The following is a 12,619-nucleotide window of genomic DNA, read 5'->3' on the forward strand; positions in this document are numbered from 1 at the left end:
TTTAATGAGATCCTGTATCAGTACAGCCAGAGAGTGACTGTGTGCTTGCCTTTAGTCATACACTAAGCATTCCATTCCTTTTATCCAAAGCATTTGCTTTATGTGCAGAAAACAATTATCAAATAAAATGCCAGAAAACATTTGATTTTTGAGTCTTTATTAGATATTTATAAACAAAATTAACTAAGAATATTATATGTAGAATAAGCATACATATGCACACATACATAAAGACACTGTAGCTTTTAAGAACATTTATAAAATGCTGAATAGAAATTTAAGAAATATACAACAAAACGAACAAAAGTTCCTATGGAAGCATTATATATATATATATATATATATATATATATATATATATTATTCTCTTTTTATCTTGTTCTAATTTTCTAATAGCTAGATCAATGAATGAGCATCTAGAGAAAATATGGAAATTATTCTAAATTTGAAATCCCACAAAAAACACAGTGACAGCATTGATTACCCATCACAAGTATAGAAGCTAAACCAAGGGCAGATTATGTTCCTCACTGCTCTGCCCTGTGTAAGAACATTTCCCCATAGAAAGGATGATCTCTGCAGTACAAATGGCATGAGGGATAGATAGACAAGTTAGCAGAAGGCACCATAGTGAATGAAAAAAATTATGAATAATTCTTACATGAGATAAAGCACTACAAGTGCTTGCACCTGTACCAAATATTTTACATTAAACTCTTTACTTTTCAAATGATGCTGTATGGGGAAAGCTATGTGCTGTTTTGCTCTATTTTGGGATCCTAAGCACCCATTTTGATGGTATTAGTAAGTGTGGCCTTTGGCAGTTGTTGGATCAAGAAGGAAAATTTCTCTTGCATGAAGTTCTTTTCCAATAAATGAGTTGTGTATCTTCTCCTGGTTCTGTCCACCATGGGAAGACTGTCAAAATCAGGCTGTGCATGAAGAATAAATTGCTCTTCCATGGGACATTCAGTCTACAAGTGCCCTGCTGTAGATGTCTCACATTCAGATCTGTGGAATATCATTTGTGTTAGTTTGTAAGTCAATAATAAAACCTTGATGTCTACACAAAACAACATGCCAAAAAGCATTATTTAAATCAGAGGAATTTCTGGTGATGACAGTAAAATTGCAATAATTTAGAAGATAAACATTGTTCTCCATGAAAAGAACTCACTTTCCAGTCATGTATTTTTATTACAGTATTTGAAAACTAATTTGATCTTCATATTAATACCTATTTTTAGGTATAGTGAGTAACAAAATAGAAGAAAAATTGAAATTTTATATAAGATGTCCACACATAACAATATAATTTATTGTGCTTCTCACTAGCATCAATATGTGAGGCTTACAAGTTGTTGTCTAGAATTATGCTGGGGAAAGTCATGACGAGAATACCTTGAGCACATTGTCCATAATTCTAATAACTAGCAATTCAACAGCACTATGGAAAACATCATGAAAATCTTTTCTACTTCAGAATGTCTAGCTCATTCTCTAAATTTTTCCCATTTTAATCTTCTATATCAAATTTTTCTTTCATGTCCACCAATGGCTAGTGGCAAATACACAACTAAACCGAAGTTTAGTTATGAATGTGGACAGACCTGCTTCAGCATAAATCTTAGTTTCTGCTTAAATAGAATGGCACTTTTACCAACAAAGATAACACTGGGGTTTCTAGCTAGAGTGACAAGCAGATCTTTCTTTGGTCTGACAGTGTTTTGTATTGCTGCTCCTTCTATGATCAGTCTTTGGGAAACTCTTGCTTTGGTGTAGGTGTGGGACCTGAACCAACTCTTCCTTGTCCTAAATGTCCAAGAGAGGCTCTTCTGTTAATTTTATATAGCACTAAATACTTTTAAAAAGTAGCCAAAATAGCTATTTCTTCTTCACTGAGGGATTTTTTTTCTTCATTACACACTGCATGTTCTGCTTTTTCATGTTTTTCAAGCCTGATTAATTGCATTCCTGACATCAAATATGATGTCCACAGCACTCCACAAGTTTGATGATTTCTAGAATTCACAGTTCTCCATATATATTGAGATTGTGAGAGACAATGACATAAAGAAGTGTTTGAAATATATGATAAGATATGCGGAGAAAAGTTAGAAAACATACAAAAACATGTAAGATACGAAAAAACACGAGGACCTATATCAAAATACATAATATTTGCTTACAAAAATCCATTGCAGAAGGAAGGGCATTTAAAAACGCAATGATAAAAGGGAGAATAGACAGTTTTAGGGTCGGAAATACTCTTTGCGTAAAACTATAGTTCCTCAAAAGCTAGAGACCAAGATGGAGAGGCAACGCTGAGGGAGTGCAGACACTGTTATACTGGTAGCTGTAGAACAGAGTTGAGGATAAATAGAATATTCACATTTCTTGCACTTCCCAAATATCATTAATAGTATGCAAAATTTATTTCAGAAATGAACAGAATTTCACTTTGCTTGAGATTGTTATACCTACATACATTTTCTTTTTTATTTTAAAAAAGATTAAGATAAAAGAGGACATAACAAAACAGGTCAGAACAATTTAAGCAACGTAGTGTTTCACCACAAGACAACCTGACATAACAGTAGCTACCGTAGTGTCTCTTTCCTTGAAATATTTGAGTATATGTTCATACACTATAGTATCAAACATAACAAAACAGTATAAATCCATTCAAGAGAATGAAAGTATTACAGGGTATTCAGAACCAACTAACAGAAAATGAACAATGGTTACTTTATTAACTCCTTGTCCATAAAAAAATTTTCTTTATACTATCACATATAATAAAATCCAATTCCCTACATATTTTCAATAGTTTATTATCACTTTGCATATGAACAATACAAATATAAATATAAGTGAAAGGTTGTCAATCTGTTTTTACTAAATATCTCCCAAATTACCTCAAAATATTAGCAACACACATTTACTGTCCCATTATTATTGCAAATCTGTGTTCTAGTCTTCATGTGAATGTAAAGCCTTTCATATTCATTAATTTAAGAAACACCTATCAGCAAGAGCATAGCAGATGTAATGGAGAGTGTATTGTGTGTAGCAACTGAAATCAGTGTGGTTACTCAGAGTGAGGGGAGATGAATCAGTTGATGATTAATTAAAAAATCATGTTGTATTACCACACCCCAATTGGGCAATGAAAGAGCAGTTTTTAGAAATGGAGAAAATGGGATGGAAAAAGCAAACACAAAAGTCATTAAGTGGATGATGTTTTTCAGTTTTTTAGATGTCTAGTTTTAATAGGAGAGGACGTGTTTCATAATCTTGTCAGTTTTTGACATTAACCAATTTGGTGACATGAGAAACAGAGGAGCTCAAACTTTGCTGCTGTTGGTACAGGGTTTCCATGGGGGAAACCAAGTCAGGAATGCAATTAATCAGGCTTGAAAACCATGAAAAAGCAGAACAGGCAGAGACTTAGATTTATTTCCCAATAGGCACTGGGTGAAAATAAATATGAGTTGCATAGAATTCAGGTAACAACAGTAAGTACAGAATGTCTGTCATATCCAGTACGTTTCTCAATGACTATATTGAAATGATGGAGGAAAAAAGAGAATGCAACTTTCTTTAAAAATGTGAAATTAAAATTGAAAATTATTGTGATCGTTTAAAATAGTGAATGATGCTCTACTTTCTTACCCAATTTAACACATTCTGCAGGCTAATGGCCAATGAAATTTTCATGTCAGACTTACATGAAATTGACTGACTTTACCTGTCATTTGTGTAAGGATTATGAAAGTTTTATATATTTATATTTAATCAAGATTTAAGTCAGCTTTTAACTAAGATGGTCAGTAAGTAAATAATTCCTGTTAAAAAATTTTTTGCAAGAGATGGTTTTATATATATATATAGTTCTTGTTTGAGAGAAAAATAATAGAGATATCATGTTACATGTATTGATTATATATATATATATATATATATATATATATATATATTCAAGTCCATATAGGCCACACGATATGATTGTTAATCTAGAAGAAAGATTCCCATCCTTATTTCATGTATCAATAGACAGAGACTCATGCACTGCATACCACGCTACATACAGAAATTTATCAGTATCCAAAACTGAAGGCCATAGATCACAGCAAAATAGTGTTACTTTTTCCATTGTAATTTCTATTAAATGCCAAAAGTAGGTATAGCTATTTGTGTTGTCTGTTATTTTCAGTTCTTTTTTGTTATTTGTCTTTGGGTTTTCAAAGGATTTGACTTGAGAATCAGAGGAGTTATACAGAAATGTTCTAAAAGTTTTATCAAAATGATGATAACAATAGTTCAATTAAACAGATTTTCTTTTTCTGTGAATCCCAAGGGCCTCAAGCAATATAATAGCTTTTACTTACTAACTTATATTCAGTATGATTATCAGCAATAAAAATTATAAGTTTCCTAAGTATTTTAATACATGCAATCATACTGTGGACTGTAGGATATGTTTATTCTTTTATATTGTGACTCATATTTCTAAGTCTTATGTTTGTTTCATATGATTTTGGGTTTAAAATTAGCTTTTAGTGTATTCAAATCCAGCACTTGGTAATGGATGATAAAAGCAAAGTCAGTTACTCTGTATCTCAGGAATTATAAGTAGATTTAGAACCAGAGTTTATCAGCTCTCACTTCTACATATTGTTAGTTTCTTTCTCACAAAACATGACTTCTTTAGGTCGGCACTTTTTTCTGCTAATTTGTGAGAATAAAGGAGATAATTTGCAGAGAGAATTTATGTTCTGCTTCATAGTTAATATTCAGTGGTTATCTATAAGACTAAAATCCTAATTATCTCTCTTGATTCTTCTTATGGTTTACAATAACAAAGAACAATGGACAAAAGAAACTGTTTCTCACTCACTGGATTATTTCTCTTAGAATAAAATGAAAAATAATCCTATTTGGCATATTTTTATTTGGCATGTTTATATTTTGGCATCTCATTAATCTCTTGGCAAAACTTTTGGTACGATCACTTTAATCAGAATGGATGCCCAGCTTCACACTCCAGTGTACTATTTTCTCAGTCACCTGTCATTCTCTGACCTCTTCTGTTCTACTGCAATAGACTCCAAGACGCTGGTGGACTCACAAATGGCAAATCAATTCCCCTTTCCAGCAGGGATCTGCAGATTTTCATCTTCTGCATGTTTATAGATGTTGAGTGTCTATTGCTGGCAGTGATGGCCATTGATCAGAAAAAAGCCATCAGCAAACCCTTGCTTCATGCAATGGTCATGTCCAGCAGGGTGTGCTCTGTACTTGTGGCTAGTATTTAGCTGTTTGTAGTAGCAGATGCTTTCATACAGATATATTGGCGTTTTGATCGTGTTTCTGCAGTTCTAATGCCATCAATCATTTCTTCTGTGACTCACCTCCACTTCTGCCTTGCTCAGATACACAAATCAATGAGCTGGTGTTATTCACGATTTTTGGACTCATTGAACTGAGCATCATCTCAGGAGTTCTGGTCTCCAATTGCTACATCATCTCATGAATCTTAAAGATCCAGTCTGCAGGGGCTGGGGATTTAGCTCAGCGGCATAAGTGCCTGCCTTGCAAGCAGGCAGTCGTGAGTTCGATCCCTGGTACCGATAAAAAGGAAAAACACCAAAAAAAAAAAAAAAAAAAAAAAAAAAGATCCAGTCTGCCAAGAGAAGGTTCAAAGCTCTCTCCACATTGTGCTTCCCACCTCACTGCAGTTCCCATCTTCCAGGAAATCATGCTCTTCATGTACTTCTGCCCCAGTTCTGCCTACTCTCTAGATCAGGACAAAATGACCTTGCTGTTTTACACCCTGGTGATTCCCACGATGAGCCCTTTGATTTACAGCCTGAGAAACAAGGATGTGAAAGAGGCCTCAGAAAAAACTGAAAAGTAAATTTTTCTTTTAGGCAAACAAGTATATGCTACAAGTCAATATATATTTATATACCCACAACATATATGACACCAATGTGATTTGGTTACACATCCATAATATTTTGTTGGTTTAGATACTTTAATTCAAAATGTTATAAAATATGTTACTATCCCCTACATATAATTTTCTATAGTTCCCCCAAATATTTTGTCCATCATTGTATTCCCCCAAAATATGGTAAATTTATCTTTGGGAAACTTCTCAGTTTTTATGTTAGTGTGAAGAAGTGTCATTTGTTTGATGTACATTTTATTCATCAATTTTATTATTCTAAGATTTAAAGAATGTTTAATTTGTGACATGTACTTCATAGTGAAATGACTGCTATCCCAGTGAGTCTAACATTGTATCTGAAGTTAGAAACATAAAATAGCTAAACACAAAGACAATAGATAATAAAATATAAAATAATATGAAGTAAATCCAAGGCCTTGTAGCTATGTACAAAGAAAATACATAAATCTTGTCTTATCAGAGGCAAATAATTATTTTGACAGGGGACATTTACTTTCATATCTAAGTAATGATAAATATATGGTAGAGCAGGATGGCACAATTAGAATGTATTTTATAATACAAATTGAGTATTACAAATCCTGAAGGAACATAAAACTGTCCTGAGAAAGAAAGAGAGTCCAAGCAATAAAGGATAAAGAGAAGAGACAATTTGATTTTAATTTTCCTAATGATTTGAATATTGAAAATTTCTTTATATATGCTTGGGTAATTTGCATATTTGCTTTTGAGAAATATTTATTTTGGCATTTTGTACATTTTTTGTGCATACCAACTGTTTTGAATAAAGTATAAATTATACTATGCATTAAATAAAAGATACCTTATGATTCCAAAATATCATTTCTTATTTTATACATAAAATATTTGAGCTCATGTGCATACCAAAGCTTATACAAAAGTGATCACTGTATTATCATTTTCACATTGATAAATAATACTGGACATGTTCATTTACTATGTTGCTGCATAGTAATGGATGAATTAACTGTTATTGGATACAATAGTATAAAAGAATCTCATATAAAGTTGTGAAATAAGTCATATAAACAAATAAAGTAACACAAACTAAATAATTTCACATATGTTTTATGTAATCTCTGAAGTATTGATTCTGCTCATCTTTTGACCTGGATTCTCACTGTAGAAATATATTCATTTCTTAAATTTCATTTCCTGTTACTTTTATGAACATATGTAAATGCATTAATGGCTTTGTAAAAGCAAACACTATTTATTCAATTGTAATCAATTGGAATATTTCATTATAACCTAAATCTAATAATTTTTGTATACGTGATAATGCTTACAAAATTAATAAAGTACAAAAATCTCATTAACTGCATTTATATGAAACAAACTGTGATGCTTTGCTTCTATGACAGAGATGCTTGTCATAGTCAGTTTTCTTCTTGTTTTTACCAATGAAGGGATCTGATTTTCTGTTGTTATAGCATCATGCAATAACTGATTTTATAATGGCCTGTGACTCAGGACCAGGACATCAACTTCTGGTAGAGAGATTTCTAAGTAGAAAGTTGCCTCTGATTACTGTGTTTAGGGGTGTCAGTGACATCAAAGAGTCATTTAGATGCAGATCTTTTAGTGTTTTCTTCAGTTGTTTTTCTCTCGTGTCTTAAAATGCACGTTAAATCTTTTCACAATGATTTGGAAAAGCCACTCTGTGTTAAACATGAATCTCTTTGAGGATGAATTTAGAGTAACATTTTCCCAACCACATAGGGCTCCCCATGCTGTGGTACAAATGGAGCCTGAGAGTAGCTGCACATGGCCAGGAGGGGCAGGTGTGTTTATGAAGTTATAGGCTGGTCGTGGCTGGACAGTGCTGTGTGAGGAAAAGATGGCATCTCTGGAGAAGGGGGAGCACTGAGGGAAACAAAAAATGTTATTGGGAAGAATATGCCCAAGAAACAGCACATCTCCTCCAAATATGCACTAGAGAATTAATGAAACTCATGAGTAACAGAAAGTATTATTTTCCTGGGCTTACCTAGTAAAAAATTATGGGCAATTACTGAGCTTTGAAATTTGCTTCATATTTCCCAGAGGAGTAAATTTGGTATTTTGAGAGTGGAAGCATCATACAAAAATACTAATAACATCAAAATAATTCAAAAGGTCAATATTTATTTCAAAAATTAAAAATAAATTAATGTCTTAGGATTCCATCTAGTGTGTATTCTAGGTTTATTGGAAGAAGGGGAAGGATTTATAATAGTGAATAAGGGAAATGGAAATAAGTCCCACAACCTTCATGATGGTTCAGTCCAGATAGGGTCCCAGTAGAAGCTCAAGACTACCTTAAGTACTGAAGTATCCATGCTTTTACATTCCTTGTACATTGTTACTATTTTTGCACACTATTATCTATAGGATTTTTGGCCATTAAATTATCCTTGTAAACACTTGTGATATGTAGTCTGTGTTCATGATTATTTTATACTATCTTTAAACATCCTCAGCAAAAGGAATCAATCATCACAGAGTAACCTATGCTTCTCAGTGGATTACAGAACCTGGCACCTTATGAAACATCACTCCAAGGGCAGCAAGATAGAACACTTTGCAAAGCCACAGGGCCATGCCATCCTAAGGACAATGGCCTCCCTTTCTAGTTACTTCCCATTTCCATGCAATCCAAGTGCCTCCACATCACTTTCTATTCACACATATATTTGTGATGTAGGAGAGCCAAAGTGACATTTAAAAAAAAAAAAAAAAAAGACGAGCTGCCACATGCCAGCCCTCCTTACTGCCGCACTCTGTCCTCACTCACCCTGGGCTCCTGTAATCATTCACAGTGGCCTTACAGATGCCCAAGGACACAGTGGTTCAATATTTTTTTCATATTCAAACATTTTTCATGTACCCTGTGAAAAGCATTAGAGTTGTTTTAAAAGCAAGCCCATTTCCATGCATTTGATACAGAAATCTTCTTTGGATTCCTAAAATCCACATCTGTGAGAGCCTAGAAGTTGACTTTCCATGTTGAGGCTTGAGAATCTGGATCAAATTCTAGAGATGTTGCTAGGCACAGCTTGGGGACATATGTGGTAGTGTATTAAATATATGACAAAAATTTGTGGTGATAATTAGGCAACATAAAATGTCTATGGTAAGAAATATAAAATGACTATTTTAGGATCGATTCTATTTCTAGTTGTAGGCTATGTACTATTCACTTTGAAAAAACACTCAGAGGTGGCAAATTTTGGATGTATACTTTTACTTATGACAGGTTTTATGATATGAAAAACTAAAAAAATAAGAAAAATATCCTTAAGCACAGGATAGGTTAATAAATTAAATGTTCATAAACAGAATGGAATGTATTATCTCTAGTTATAATATATTGAAGGTTTTATTCTAACATCACCTTTGTTTAAAAATTAGAAAGCTGGGGATATAGCTCAGTAACACAATGCTTGCCTGACAAGGATAAGGTTCTGAGTTCAGTTCCCAAAATCAAAAAAACAAACCCAATATAGAAATCCAGTAATGCAAGAAGTAGAGACTAGCAATATATTTTTTTAAATTTTATTTAAGGAGAAAAAGAAATAAACCAGAAAATGGTACAAGCAGTTATATCCTTTAGAGCACATTCTTTTCCTCTCTTTTTACAATGACAATTACACATTTTGGGTTTTATTACTCCCACATATCTTATTACTTTTTTTGAAGAGCATAAAACCAGAGTCAGTCAAATCAAAAGGATGGACCTAGTACATGATGTAAAAACAGAATACAAGGTGATCAACAATGGTTACCATAATGCCTCTCGCTATCTTAAAAAGAATTGCCTATATCATTAGTTATAATAAAATTGAACAAAACAGTAAAGAACAAAACCAATAAAACCAAAACATTGGAGACATTACAGGACTTCAAAAGAAGATAATAGTCAAACCAAAATGGGCTTCATAGTGAATCTTACTGTCTTCAAAGTTGTTGCCTATACTCTCAAACATGGTACTAGCAAGCAAAACAGAATAGAGTAAAATCAGTCAAAACAAGATGGCTCAATGAGAGCAATACAGGGTTTCAACTTAATAGGAAATTAAAGTGGGTTACTATAATGCATCCTGTATTTTTTATTTATTTTCCCTTAATTAAAAGCACAAAAATAAATACTAAAAAAGGAGATTGAGATAAAAGAGGACATAACAAAACAGTACAAGTCAGAACATAACAATATAAGCAACATAGTGTTTCACCACAAGATATCCCGACATAAAAGTAGTTACCATAGTGGCTCTTTCCTTGAATTATTTGAGTATACTGTACTAAGTATACTTCATATACTGTAGCATCAAACATATCAAGACAACGTAAAACGATTCAAGAGAATGACAGTATTACAGGGTATTTACACCAACTAACAGAAAACGAACAATGGTATCTATATTATCTCCTTGCCTATAAAAGTTTTTGTTTATATTATGACATATAATAAAATCCAATAAGATACAACATGTTAAGACCAATGGAGACAAAAGAAAAGCTTCATGGGACTTCAAAACAAGATGATATTAAATCAGCACTAGCTATAATGTTGTCTTGTTTTCTCCAAAATAGCTGTTCATACCATCACAAACAATCAATCAAACAGCCCAGAATAAAATTATTACAATTAATGAATGAAAACATTATAAGGCTTCAAAGCAATATAATGGGGAATCATGATTACCACATACTTTTATGTATTGTTATCATTTCTTACACCAGGGAAACTATTTGGTAGTTATACATGTGGGTTTTGTTTATTTCACTTATGAGTATGGTCTGAAGCTGCGCCCATTTATTTATAAATAGCTCAATGTTATCATTCTTTATACCTGAGTAGACTCCATTGTATAAAAATAACACAACTTTTTTATCCATTCCTCAGTTAATGGACACTTAGGTTGTTTCCAAGATCTGGCTATTACAAATTCTGCTGCTATAAACATGGCTGTACATATATCTCTGTGGGAAAATGCTTTCAGTCCTTCTGGGAATATGCCTAGAAGTGGAATAGCTGAAACAAATAGGACTTCCAATTCCAGCTTTCTGAGAAATCTCCAGACTGACCTCCACAATGGTTGCACCAGTCTACACTCCCACCAACAGCGCAGGAGAGTTTCTTTTTCCCCACAGCCTCTCCAGCATTTGTTGTAACTGGTTTTCTTGATCCTGGCCATTCTTTCAGGAGTGAGATGAAATCTCAGTGTGGTTTTAATTTGCATTTCTCTAAGCAGAAATGATGATGAACATTTTTTTCATGGATCTATTTGCTATTTGTATTTCTTCATCTGAGAAGTGTGTATTTATCTCAGATGTCCATTTTGGGATTGGATCTTTGAATTTTGGTGGTCTAACTTTTTAATTCGTTATATGTTTTACACAGAAGTCCTTTGTCTGAGGGACAGTTCACTAAGATATTTTTTCCAAGTTTGTGGGTTTATTTTTAACTATGCTGGAGATTTCTTTTGACATGCAGAAACTTTTTTAATAAGAGGTGATTCCAGTTATTGATTATGGCAAGTATTTCCCGTGCAGTTTGAGTCCTGTTCATAAATTCTCTACCTAACCCTATGTCTTCAAGGTTTTTACCCACAGTGTCTTCCAATAGATTTAGTGTTTCTGTTTTTAATATTCAGATCTTTGATCCATTTAGATTTTAATTTAGTACATGGTGATAGACATGGGTCTAGCTTTAGTTTTCGGCAAATGGAGAGCCAGTTTTTCCAACACTGATTACTAAAGAGACTGTCGTTCTTCCAGTGAATCTGCTTGGCTCCTTTATCAAAGATAAGGTGGTTGAGTGTGTTTGTAGTTGTGGTTGTATCTTCTAATCTATTTCATTGATCTTCAGCTCTGTTTTGATTCCAGTATCATGTTGATTTTGCTACTCTTGATTTGTAGTATAACTTCAAGTCAGGGATTGTGATGCCTTCTGCCTTGCCTTTGCTGCTTAGAATTTCCTTTGCTATTCTAGGTCTCTTCTGGTTCCAGATGAATTTTAAGAGTGATTTCACTGGATTTATAAGGTATGTTGATGGTATTTTTATTGGGATTGCATTGAATCTGTATAACAGTTTTGGGAGAATGGCCATTTTCACAATGTTTGTTCTTCCTATCCATGAGCAAGGGATGTCTTTCCATTTTCTGAGATCATCTTCAATTTCTTTTTTCAGTGTACTATAATTTTCCCTGTATAGGTCTTTCACTTCTTTCATAAGAGTAATTCCTAAATATTTCATTTTTTGCTAACTAGTGTAAAGAGTGTGGTTTCTCTTATTTCCCTCTCTGTGATTTTGTTGTTACTGTATAGTAATGCTATTGATTTCTGAGTATTGATTTTGTATCCAGCTACATTACTGAATTTATTTATTATATCTAAGAGTCTTTCAATGGAGTTTAGGGGGTCTTCTATGTGGAGTATCATGCCATCTGCAAACAATGATAATTTAACTTCTTTTCCTATCTTTACCCCTTTTATTTCTCTCTCTTATGTAATTGCTCTGGCTAGTACTTCCAGTACTATATTAACTAGGAGTGGTGATAAAGGACATGCTTGTCTTGTGCCTGATTTTAAAGTAAAGGCTTTCAATTTTTGGCCATTCAGTATGATGCTGGCTG

General features: G+C 33.2%; 1 pseudogene; it reads left to right on the top strand.

The window, feature by feature from the left end:
• Positions 1–5,001: 5,001 nt before the first annotated feature.
• Positions 5,002–5,920, top strand: LOC106027884 (olfactory receptor-like protein OLF2; annotated as a pseudogene).
• Positions 5,921–12,619: the final 6,699 nt, after the last annotated feature.

This window comes from Cavia porcellus, unplaced genomic scaffold (genome assembly GCF_034190915.1).
Source record: "Cavia porcellus strain 051 isolate PalLab524CR breed Dunkin Hartley unplaced genomic scaffold, mCavPor4.1 scaffold_1, whole genome shotgun sequence".
In the NCBI taxonomy this organism is placed as follows: Eukaryota; Metazoa; Chordata; class Mammalia; order Rodentia; family Caviidae; genus Cavia; species Cavia porcellus.